Raw genomic sequence first — 12,425 nt, 5'->3', positions numbered from 1 at the left:
TCAAACCAATTGTCCCCTCAGGCCCCATGAGTCCCTCTAGACTAAGCAGGGATTCCTAACCTGAGCTCTTTGAATATATTTCATGGGGTCTTTGGATTAAAAATTTTTTTTTGATAATTGTATTTCAATATAGTTGATTTCCTTTATTTGGTTATTCCTTCCACATTGTGGGAGTTAGGGACACCACACCCCTGCAATCTGGAAAATTCATAAAAAATTCTTTGTCCCTCCTTTTGTATCAGAGAAGAATTCAGAATTATTATAGTATTGAGATAAAATATATTGATATTATACAATCTTATGCATCTATTTTATGCATTTCTGATTTGCTAAACTTTTTCTATATTGTCTGTTGGCCTTTGAGTGTTGTCTGTGGTTTCCATAAACCTCCCCCCAAACTCCCCATGTAATTTATTTTGCTGACCTGTGATATATATTGAAACTGCAATGGGGAAAGTCTCGTTGGGGATGAGATAACCGTAATCCTATGAATTTTATTTTATGCATTTACAATCATTATTCTGAGAAGGAAGCCATAAGCTTACCAGACTACTAAAGGCGTCCAGGACACATGCACAAAGTTAAGGACATCCACTCTAGCACCACCTGGGTGGGCTTATTCCATTTAGAGACTGATTTCCTCAACATTGAGAGGAAGGAGAGGACACTGTGGGATTAGGAAAACATTCCACTCTCCTCCACTGGCCGTGAGTTTAGGGAGAATAAAAGTTTATTGTCTCTGCCCCCTAGCAGCTGAATTTGAATCTGAATGCTTATATGTATCAGTGAGAATGTAAGCTATTCCCCTGCAGGTGCCTCCCCCACTATGCCCAACACCAGACTTTGCCCTGCAGTGAAGTTAATATCACAGAGGGCAGCCATGCTTTCCTTTGGTTTCCATTGTTGGAGACGGCAACAACGGCCTGGCTGAATTTTGGCTCCGACTCAGGGCAGCATTAACTCTCTTCTTTCATTTTATTAATTGCCACAGATGAACATGGGTCTTTCTGTCTCTTTCTCCAGAATGAATAATTCAGTGAATCTGAAAGCATTTATTAAACACTTCATGGAGTTTACTTTTTAATAGTGGGAAGCAACACACATACGGAGGGGCATATGAGGAAGGAGATGTCTGAGCAGTCATAAGGATGGGGATTAGAGCCATAGCCCAGTCAAAGGATAGACCCTTTCCAGCAACAATGATAGTGTTGTTTATTCAATTCTTGAATGGGTCATGTAGCATCAGAGCTAGAGAGAGATTTTTATAGATGAGGAAACAGGCCTAGAGCAGTGAGGTGACTTGACCAAGGTCACACAGGGAGATAGTAACAGAAATGGGATTAGAACCTTTGCCACTCTTCTTCCAGACTATTCATTTAACCTCCATCAGCCTCAGTCTCCTCATCTGTAGAATGGGGATAATAATACTTGTGCCCTAGGAAGTTGTTGTAAACCTTAAAGGTTTATAGAAATGTGGTATTATTACTCTTTCATTATTCTCAAGTGGGTCAGCTAGGTGGTGCAGTAGTTAGAATGTCTAGTCTGGATTCAGAAAAACTCTTTCCTGAGTTCAAAACTAAGCCTCAGACACTTACTAGCTGTATGATCCTGGTCAAGTCACTTAATCCTGTTTGCCTGAGTTTCCTCATTTGTAAAATGAGCTGGAGAAGGAAATGACAAACCACTCCAGTATCTTTGCCAAGAAAACTCCAGCTGGGGCCACAAAGAGCTGGACTCCAGTGATCAGCAGCAACAGGTCTCAAGCAACCTCCCATTTTCTATCCCCTCATTTGAGAGTCTTCTCATACTTCTCTCATGGAGAAATGCTGAACTGAATGAACTAAATGATACGAAATAACTGCCCTAGTGAGTCTTGTTTTTGTCTGATTCCTTTATACCAACTAGGTATGAGAGCAGACCTAGATTGGAATAACTACATATACCAGCTTTGATTCTAAGGCCATGGGACCAAACATATTACATAATCAACCAGTTAATTACCAAGTATTAATTAAATGCCTGCTATGTGCCAGGCCTTGTGCTAGGGACTGGGGTATAAATACAAAGAATGAAATGATCTTTATTTTCAAGTATCTTGCATTGATAGGAGAGGATGGAGAGAGACAAATACAAATATGTAAATACCACATATAAGTATATCTAGGATAAATGTAAAGATAATAAATACAAACATACAAGATTGGAAGGGAGGGTACTAGCAGTTGGAGAGGAGCATATGCCTACATGCATGATACACACACACACATATGTTTCCCTACTCTGGGCTGATGTTTGTGAGAGTGCTGTCAGGTCTAAGGGAACAGCCTATGGCCACAGAATGGAATTGTCTTTATTGAGGTGAATCCAACTGGGCCATGTGGGGGACTGAGCCTTATTAAATAGCAATCACACCAACTCACAATATTCTTGTGTGTGGCATTGTAAGTTAACTCCATGCAATTCCTTTCTTGTTTTTCTTGGGGGCCAATTTCCTTTGCTTCTCCTTTGGTAGAAGCTGGTTTGAAATAGTTGCCTGTAATAGGTGTTTCAAAACACTTAAGCATCAGTATGAGCCTATTAAACTCCAGCAGCTCTGCTAGCAGGTAAAATCACATTTATAGATGTAAAAAAAAAGCGCCCACCTCTGTGTTGTTTGCCTTCTGGACTGCTAGGGATCTTTTCAAGCAGTCTCGGTGATGAAGGTCAATGTGTATTGGAGGGTGGCCTTTGTTTTTGGACTTTGGACTGTTCATGTTATCCTTCTATCCTGCTTTGATTATAACTTCATTTATCTCATTTCTGCAAAAGGGGTCTTGTTAGCAACTGGTATTCCTCTTCAAACTAGGTAACATCCCCAAGTTAAAGAATGGGTCACCCATGCCTCAGTCGTGGACTTTGTAACCTTGGAGTTTTTAGGTTTCTACTTTGCCACACATTTCTATGTCTACAAGCTGGTGAGAAAAAAGAAATTCCTAGTTCTAAGATTTCCCTCCAGCCTGGAGGAGAATCAAGTCACCCCCTAGGGCTCTTGGATGGTAACTGGCTATTGGCTTCACTGGTCTGTTATTCCACAAAATTTGTTTCAGGGAATATCTAGCTTTCAGATCTCCCATATGATGGCTTGGTATTAAAAAAACAATTATAAATTTTATTTATGGAATAAAAACAAACTTTTTTGAGCTAGGTTTCTTGGATTCTTTTTCAGAGCCCCTGATCTGGTGTCAGAGACTCTGGATTCAAATCCCACCTTCCCATTTTGTAAAATGAAGAAATTGGACATGATGGCATTAGCTCAGAAATCTATGACCCTACAATCTTTTTATCTGTATCTTTTAGAGTATCTGAATTAGACCTGAAAGAAATCCTAGACATTATCTGGTCTTACAGATGGGTAAATTGAGTCCCAGAGAGATGAGGTGACATATTCAGGGCCATGAGAAATCCCAGGTTAGCTGGCTTTAAATCTAGGTCTCTGGGCACGGCAGCATAGTCCTAACCTCTCTCTCTTCCCCTTCTAGTTGATTTGGTTCACATGTGTCTTTTATTTGTGTCTACTTCTGTGGTTTTGATAGTGTGGCTCCCCTAGCGCCTCCTTATTTTAGGCTGGTTTCCATGTAATAACCCAATTACATTAATAGTTTGCAGCACACACTGGTTTCCACCATGGTTTTTCTTTGTTGTTGTTGTTGTTGAGTCATGTCTGACTCTTCATGTTCCTATGTGGGGTTTGCTTGGCAAAGATACCAGAGTGATTTGCCATTTCCTTCTCCAACTAATTTTACAGATGAGGAAACTGAGGCAAACAGGGTGAAGTGACTTGTCTAGGGTCATACAGCTAGTAAGTGTTTGAGTCCAGATTTGAATTCATTTCTTCTTGACTTTGGTTTTCTATTCACTGCTTCACTCTAATATCTGATTTCAGACTATATTGATGAGAAAGAAGGCTATAGAAGAGAAGGCGGAGGAAGGAAAGGAAAAGGATTAAAGGATAAAAAAAATTGGCAGGCTTTCTAAGGAGAGGGAATAGGAAGAAGAATGATTTTCAAGGTAAAAAGCCACTGGTCGTGGGTTACAGCTTAGAAGCAGAGATAGGGCGAAGACACAGTTGGTATGCAGACATACAGGAATCTCTGCTATTTAGCACCATGCCAATGAAGAAACCATGAGCCCAAAGACAGGGCTGTGGAATTCGGGAGCTGCATTCTTATACAATCTTTTCTAAGTACTGGTTTGGGTCTTTCTGATCATTTCAGAACCCCAGGACATAAATGTGAAATATCCCAAAAACACTGAATTTGGAGACTGAATAAGTGTGGACTTCAGTCCTACCCCTGCTAACTTCCAGCATGTGCATTCTTGGGCAAATAACCATTTTCTCTGTGTAAAATGAACATGTTGGCCTAGATCTGGGGTGGGGAACCAGCAGCCTCAAGGCCACATGTGGCCTTCTAGGACCTCAAGTGCTGTGGCCTTGAGGAGGCAGATTCTCCACTCCTGGCCTAGATGATCCATAAGCTTGATGATCTTCATAACCCAACAAAAGACAAATCCTTGAACTACCAAATGTAGAGCCAGAAACATCCTTGAGAATTTCACAAAGGAACTTTTGGAACCAGAGCTCAGCACAGACAAAGCTATCACTCAGACTCACCTAGACATATCACTGATCCCCAAAACTTTATGAATGATGTTCTTAACAGGTATGTTGCTATTCTGAACACTCATAATCTTCAAACAACATGGAAGGAAAATCTCTCAAAATATAGAGACCTAGCAGAAAAAAATCAAAAGTATGTTGGAGCCAGAAGAAATATACATAATCTCTGACTTCCTATCTGTTACTGGAATTGTTTCAAGGATATTTTCAATGAACCAACAGAAGAAAATCCTCAATCTTGACTGCGTTGGAGTCCTTAAGATGCTCTTTTTAGGTATGATATTATTTTTCTACTGGGCTCTTTGGACAACTTTGTGTCTGCATCTAATCCATCCTTGGCTCCTACCAGTAAATAGGATGTGAGCCCTGTCTCTCTCATCACCAGTTATAACAAGGTCCTTGTCTAGAGGGCATATTTTTGCCTTATTTTCATGTCTTTGGACATGATTGTCTTCTACTGATACTGAGGGAACGTGGCATTCTTCTACCTCTTACTCTATGCACATGCACCTAGACCCAACTATAATGCAGTGCTTTATAGTAGGGACAATGAATAGGGAGATTAGAGGTGGGGAGCCCTTTCTAATCCCACTTCCTTGGATTCAGTTACTTCTTAGTATTACCTTCCCATAGATGAGTGGGAAGATTGATCTGCTGTTATGAATTCTTTTAGCCCTGAAAATGATCATGTATATTCAGCATGGCAGGGGGTATGGGTTCCCGAACAAGTCACTGAGAGTCATTTTTTTGTGTGGTTTTGTTGCTTCTCGGGGATTGCTAAAAAGGCTATATTTCTTCACTCTCATCTTCCAGAGTATGTGATGGATCTAAAACATTTTCTGTTCTGATTCAAAATAATAACAGACATTTATAAAGCTTTTCAAATTTTTCAAAGTGCTTCACGTACTTTTAACTCATCTGAACCTCACAAAAGTCTTATGTGGTATTATCCCCATTTTATAGATTAGAAAACTGAGGTTGAAGTTAAATGATTTACTCATGTTCACACAGCTAGTAATTATCACAGGTGGGATTTCATTAGAGATCTTCCTGACTTTAAGCCGAGTACTAGCCAACACTTTCTTTTTACTTTCTGATAAAAAGAGAGTGAATGGGGAGGGGAGGACAGGGCAGGGAGGATCTCTAGACCAGGGGTGGGGAACTACTGCCTTGAGGTCACATGTGGCCCTCTAGGTCCTCAAGGGAGGCCCTTAAGGGGATTTGTTCTGTGAAGTTTGGATTCAGTCAAAGGGCCATACTTGAAGACACAGAGGGCCAAAGTGGCCTCAAGGACAGAAGCTCCCCACCCCTGCCCTAGACCTATTCTGAAATTGTTTCTTTTCACCATTAACCTGTTATTTCAATTTACTGTCTCTTCTTTTTAGCAATGCAGTGTACAATGATGGAACCCTGGATGGTATTTTTGCTGTGGTAACATGTACATGTGTTCCTGGCCTGTAACTGGTCACGTCTCCAAATGGTATGCTTTGGGAAATGATCAGCTAGGTCTCAGTAGGCAGCAACTCTTCCAATTTCATAAATAAATAAGCCTGTCTGTTCAGATCTGTCTGTTTTGGTCCAGGTGAAGGGTTAAGCACTCAGGGCATATTTTAGAAGCCAATCTCATTAAAAAAATAATAATAACCTCAGGGAATCCCTCCAGACAAAAATCTCTTAGGCAGTGGAGTAGATTTTAAAGGCACCTAAATCTGCAGAGGCTTCCCAAGCACCAATCACTCGTCCATCCGAGTGAAGGGCTTACATTTTCCTCTAAGTGACTGGTCCTTGATGACATAATGACAGCTGCTGTACATATGGACTGGGGCAATGATCTGGCAGCAGGGTTGACCTTAGGCAAAATTGTGTCGACGGGCAAAGTCTGTCTTTAGCACCTCCCTGCCCCCTCCAGGTCAGTTGGGAATCTACTCAGTGCCCTCCCCGGGCACTCAGCATCCAGACCTTTACAATTTGTTGTTCTCACATCCCGGTTAGCTGAAACTCACAAACTCATTGTCCTGGATTTCTTCCCCTCAGGGACAGGCTCTGTGAGCTTCCCAGGGTGATAATTTGCTAACCTGAGAAATTAATTTGTGCTAACGAGAAAAGGCTAAAGGAGAATCTCTACCTATATTCCCCACCCCCACCCCAAGCACTCCTTTCTTTCCTGGCTAAAGTGCATACTTTCTCACAGAGGCCTTTGGGATATATTTAAACATCCAAATATAGATATAGATACAGACTATGTATGTGTTTATATATGATACACAAACTTATATGTTATATATAAATATTTATGATATATACATTTAAATCATATTTATATATGATATATAAAACAGGCATATATACATATGTGTGTGTGTTTGTGTGTGTGTGTGTGTGTGTGTACAGTTATCCCTTCCACACCATGATTTTCCCTATCACAGTTTTGATATATCAAGGGTCAGCATAAGAAGTTAAACAGGAATTTTTAGGGAGTCTTGCAGAAGCTGTAGACAATACGGGAAGACCAGCAAACAACACAGAAAAAGTTTAGGAACTCAGAAATGCATAAAATATATGCATAGTATTGTATGATATAGCCTATGACCAAATACTTAACCCACATTTTACAATAAAGTACTGTAAACATCCCATAAAAGAAAAAAAGTTGAGACATCTTATCTGGTATGAAGGAAGGGCCAAAAAATTTTACACAGATTTTTGTGTAAATTGTGGATTGCTGGGGGGGGGGGGTGTGTGTGTCACCACACCCCTAACCCCCAGTGTGTGGAAAGGATAATTGCATATATATTCCCCCCTCCCCATCCTCAAGAGTCATGTAGTGGAGATAACTTTGGACATGGGAATCAGAAGACCAACTTTGTATTCCTGGCTCCATCCCTAAATCACTGTGTAAATTCATTAAACAGCTTCTTCAATTTAATTCTTTTCATTGTGATTGGATATTATTCAATTCAACCAACATTTATTAAAACATCTCTTATATTTGTAAAGAATGGTGCTAGGTGCTAGACATACAGAAGAATGTGCCTTGTCTTCAAGGAGTCCTATCCAAGAGAGAAAATGTAGTTGAAAGAATGTTGAGAACACAGAAGACCTAGGTTTGCATCCCACTCTATTGAATACTACCTGTGTGAGTTTGGGTAAGTCATGACTTCTCCAGGCTTTAGTCCTTTAGTCTCTTCGTTATAAACTCTGTGTGTGTGTGTGTGTGTGTGTGTGTGTGTGTGTGTGTGTGAGAGAGGGGGGGGGGAGTAAGACTAGATAGGGCCTTTCATCTCTAAAACTATGGTACAATGGTAATATAAACATAGATAAGCAAATACAAGGTTATTTGACAAGAGGGAGCACATTATTATCTGGGGGTATGAGGGGAGAATTCATGGGAAAAAATGTACCGAAATTGGGACTTGAAAGAAGATAAGGACTCTGAGAGACAGAAATAAGGAGAGATTGTATTCCATACATGCCTTGGAACAATGCACAGAAGTAGAAGATGGGGTATTTAGTTTGGAGAACAATTAGAATTTCAGTTTGGTAAGAGTGTTGAATGTGCGAAGGGAAATAATGTGAAATAAGGTTAGTAAGGTAGACTAGAGCCAGACTGTGAAAGCCTTTAAAAGCCAAGCTGAGAAATCTAGAAGTTATCCTATAGATAACAGGTAGTCCTGGAAGATTCTTGAACCAGAGAGTGACATGGTCAGAACTATATTTGGGGAAGATATTTTGGTAGCTTTATAGGACAGATGGAAGAGGAAGGAGGAGGGAGGCCCATTAGCACGCTATTACATTAATCCGGTGATAGGAGAAGAGGACCTGAACTGGAGTGGTGGCCACATGAGTGGAGAGTAGGTGATTAATTTGAGAGGTGTGGAGACAGAAATAGCAGGGTACATTATCAGACTTTGTACTTGATCAGATATGAAAAGGAAGAGGTATCAAGTATGACTCCAGGGTTGCAAAACCAGATGGCTGGAAATACAATTATTCTCTTAATCAGTATTTTTGTGTATTTATTTATCTCTAGGAAACAGTATAACTTAGGAACTAAGGATGATATTCTTAATTACTGGCTTTGGCCCTTGACCATTACATTTTAAGGGCAGCTGGGAATATATATTCAGGTTGATTTGCCAAATCTGAATTGCCCAGTAAGTTATAGCAGAAAAAGCATTACAGTGAGGAGTTAGGAGAACCGGGTTCATGTTCTGAATTGCCACTACTAGCTGTGTGATCTTAGGCAAGTCACAAAGCCTCTCTGGGCCCTCAGTTTCCCCCATTTGTTAAATCAAGGATTTGGTCAAAGTGAACTCTAAGTCCCCTCCAGCTCAGCTTCTGTTGCACATTGGACAATGCGCAGCCGTCCCCAAACAGGGCAAGAGTGGCCAAATCCCAGAGAAGCCCTTTACTGTGGAGCAGACCTTTGGACTATTCAGTTATAGTGGAAAGTGACCTTTCACCCACTTAGAAGGGTAACATTTTCCATGACAAGATTCACCTTTCCTATGCCACCTTCCATTTCTGAAGAAGTAAGCCAAAAAGTCAATAAGTCAGAGGCATTTATTAAGTGCTAATTATGAGCTAGGCACTGTGTTAAGAACTTGGTTTACAAATACAAGCTAAAAGGACAGTTTCTGCCCTGCCCACAAGGAGCTTACAGTCTAACAGGGGTAAGACAATGCACAAAAAGGAGCTGACAGGAGAGGCCAGGAAGGGTACCTGTGCTGAGGCATGGTGTGAAGTCTGGAGAGCCAGGAGTTGCTGGGGGAGGAATGAAGAATGGGCCTTCCTCAAAGTTGAGGTTACAGTGGATACTCAAGAGTGGGTGAAGGGGATGGAGGGAAGTTCCAGCCTGAGAAAGCATCTGAAGCAGATTGGTGGTCTGAAGAGTCAGAAGCAGAGCTGGGAGAGGAAACAGCATGTGGCTTTTTTCCGATAAACTTTGCATCTCTAGAACTTAGGAAATCTGAAAAAATCTGAAGCAATATGAAACTCTTCAGCCCATACCATGGTTGTTGTTTTTCTTCAGCATGTTTCTTCATGAAAAGTCCAAACTAGAGACAGTTCAAATTTTATTTTATTATTATTTGAGGCAAAGGCAATTTGATACAGTGGTTAAAATGTTTGACTTGGAGTAAGGGAGACCTAAGTCCTAATTTAGACACATTAATTGTGTGACCCTGGACAAGTCACTTAACCTCTTTGGGTCTCCGTTTCCCCTTTTGTAAATTAGGGGCAGGTGTTTTAGAGTCAATGAACTGAAAGGCCCTTTTTTGCTTTAAATATATGATGCTACAATTAGGCAAAGGAAATTAAATTAGAAGTTATCTTCAGAATCCCAGAAAGACCTAGCAGATGAGGGAGGGCTGGGTTATCTGGGGAATCTGGGTCCTTTCCTTCACTGCCACTCATTCAGTAAGTCCTTTTAGCACAAGGATGTGATTCCTCTGTGACTCAGTTTTCTCATCTTTAGAATGGAAAAGATAATTCTACCAGATGGAAGTTACTGAATAATAATGAGCTACTCTTTTTCCTGTGACCCCCGGATAAAAGACAAAAGATAAAAGCGGAGTATTTTTTTCACATTATTACCATCATCTTCTTCATTCTTCATTATTAATTAAGGAAGGACTTGCATGTATTTGATTTGGATGGAGATTTTGTTAAAGCACTAGCCCGGAGAGACCTGGAAAGGAAACCAAAGGAAAAACATGAATTATAAATATAGATCCTGCTGGAGGAAGTTGATGGAAACATGAAGACTTGGGATAGAGATGGAGGTCTCTGGGCTCTTGGCTCCGGAACTGGGAACTGGAGTTAATGTGTACCACAGGAACAAATACACAGCGGTGTGTTAATGCTTGTTAGGGGGCTATAGTTTATGCTTCTTGTGAAAGGAGATCAATATGAGGGCGGGAATCACAAGATTTGTGGATCTTCAGATGTCTTTGACTCTCAGCATATGACCAGGAAAAGCAGATGACTGCAGAGTTGTTTATTTGTTTTTAAAATGTCACTCTTTTTTTTTTTTTTTTTGCTTTTTGCAGGGGGGAAGGCAGGGCAATTGGGGTTAAGTGACTTGCCCAAGGTCACATGGCTAATAAGTGTTAAGTGTCTGAGGCAGGATTTGAACTCAGGTCCTCCTGACTCCAGTGCCAGGGCTCTATTTACTGTGCCACCTAGCCACCCCATAAATCGTTCTTAATTTTACAAAGATAAAGGATTAGAGTTTACATAAAGTGTTTCTAAAATATCCAATCAGAAGCAGGTTGAACAGCAAGGAGAAAGAGGCCCTCTAAAATGTGGGGCCCAGAAGAAGTGGTAATATCTCTCTGAACAAAGAAGGGGGCAGGAGGCTGAATCTGGAAGAAAATGTTGGACTTGAAATCTTTGCTTTTAGAGTTAAGGTCAGATTTCTTAAGTGGAAATATCTTATAACTGAGAATCAGTTTTATAGTAAAATTTGGGTTGCCTGATCTGGTGTGGTGGTCCGAAGTGAATAGGCTTGGGAAAGGGGCCCAAGAGGAGAAGAACTGCAGTGAGAATGGGCCTTGAATCTGGTCTTGGAGTGAGGAATAAGGCTCTCTTTATATCTTAGGATCTCTGGCTTCCGTCTGGGGCAGCTCAAGCACCACTTGCTACACAAGACCTTTCCTGATCCCATAGGCTGTTAGTGGTCTCCTCAGTCCTCCTCCCAATGTCTGCTATATACTTTTTACTTAACTTTACATCCTTCTTTTTTGTGCAAATGTATCACATTCAGTTGTATCACCTACCTTAAATCCTAGCTAAAATCCCATCTTCTATAGCATGCCTTTCCCAACTGTTCTTAATTTTAGAAATTATTTTCTATTTTTCCTGTTTATACCTTATTTGCATGTATTTATTTACTTTTCTCCTCTATTAGATTCTGAGCTCCTTGAGGATCAAGACCATCTTTTGCCTCTTTTTGTATTCCTAGTTATTCACATAGTGTCTTGCGCAAATAGGCACTTAATATATGTTGACTGACTGAAAACAGACACAGTAAAATGTCAGCTCCTTGAAAATTGGGGGTTGGGGGGGCTGTTGTTTTGTTTTGTCTTTGCATCCTGAGTTCCTAGTACAATGCCTGTCTCCTAGTAGGGCTTAATAAATGCTTATTGAATTCAATCTGCCTGGAGACAACGAAAAGTTTATGGAAATGATCAGTGATGGGACTTGTTGGGGTGCCCTAGTCTTTCAGGGTATGTTCACACCAAAGAAGCATCAGGACAGAGTAATAGCTGAAGGAAATGGGGAGCTCCCTGATTATAAATAATAAAGAGTGATTATATTTTATTTAACAGGGCATGTATATAAGTGGAAATCTAAATCCTTATCAGTTCTGATAGTCAACTTTAAAAATACTTTGTACTATATTTGCTAATTTTTAGGAATTATTTATATGATTTAATACATTGAGAACAATGGTCTTATTACTGTTGTCTCTCAATAAGGACTACTCACTTCTCCAAGTTTTGCTCATGGAGCATGGATATAAAGCTAGAAGAACCTTTGAGACTCTCTAGGGATGGGGAACCTGCAGCCTTGAGGTCACATATGACCCTCTAGGTCCTCAAGTGCGGCCCAGCCACCACATGTGACCTCCAGGCCACAGGTTCCCCACCCCTGGAATCCAAACCCTTCATTTTTCAAATGAGGAAACTGAAGTCCAGCACCAACTCATCTGGAAACCATTTAATTTTAGGTAAGCACCAGAGACAGAATTTGAACCAAGGCCTTC

The 12,425-nt window shown here is 40.5% G+C and overlaps 1 long non-coding RNA gene across 11 annotated transcripts in view; it reads left to right on the top strand.

The window, feature by feature from the left end:
* The window catches only part of LOC138164555 (uncharacterized), a 56,326-nt gene extending 49,143 nt beyond the window's left edge, over positions 1 to 7,183 (top strand). For 3 of the 11 annotated variants that reach the window (XR_011169122.1, XR_011169112.1, XR_011169117.1), the window contains 2 exons: positions 4,701 to 4,931; positions 6,043 to 7,180. This is a non-coding gene — a long non-coding RNA (uncharacterized lncRNA). Of the gene's footprint in view, positions 1 to 4,700; positions 4,932 to 6,042 lie in introns of all 11 variants that reach the window. The other 8 variants (XR_011169120.1, XR_011169115.1, XR_011169121.1 and 5 more) reach the window with 6 other exon arrangements.
* Positions 7,184 to 12,425: the final 5,242 nt, after the last annotated feature.

The sequence above is a fragment of the Petaurus breviceps genome, unplaced genomic scaffold (genome assembly GCF_028583685.1).
Source record: "Petaurus breviceps papuanus isolate PSGF00001 unplaced genomic scaffold, PetGlider_PUasm1.0 190, whole genome shotgun sequence".
Taxonomy (NCBI): Eukaryota; Metazoa; Chordata; class Mammalia; order Diprotodontia; family Petauridae; genus Petaurus; species Petaurus breviceps.
The sequence above is the reverse complement of the archived record's forward strand: the minus strand, read 5'-3'. Positions and strand labels throughout refer to the sequence as shown.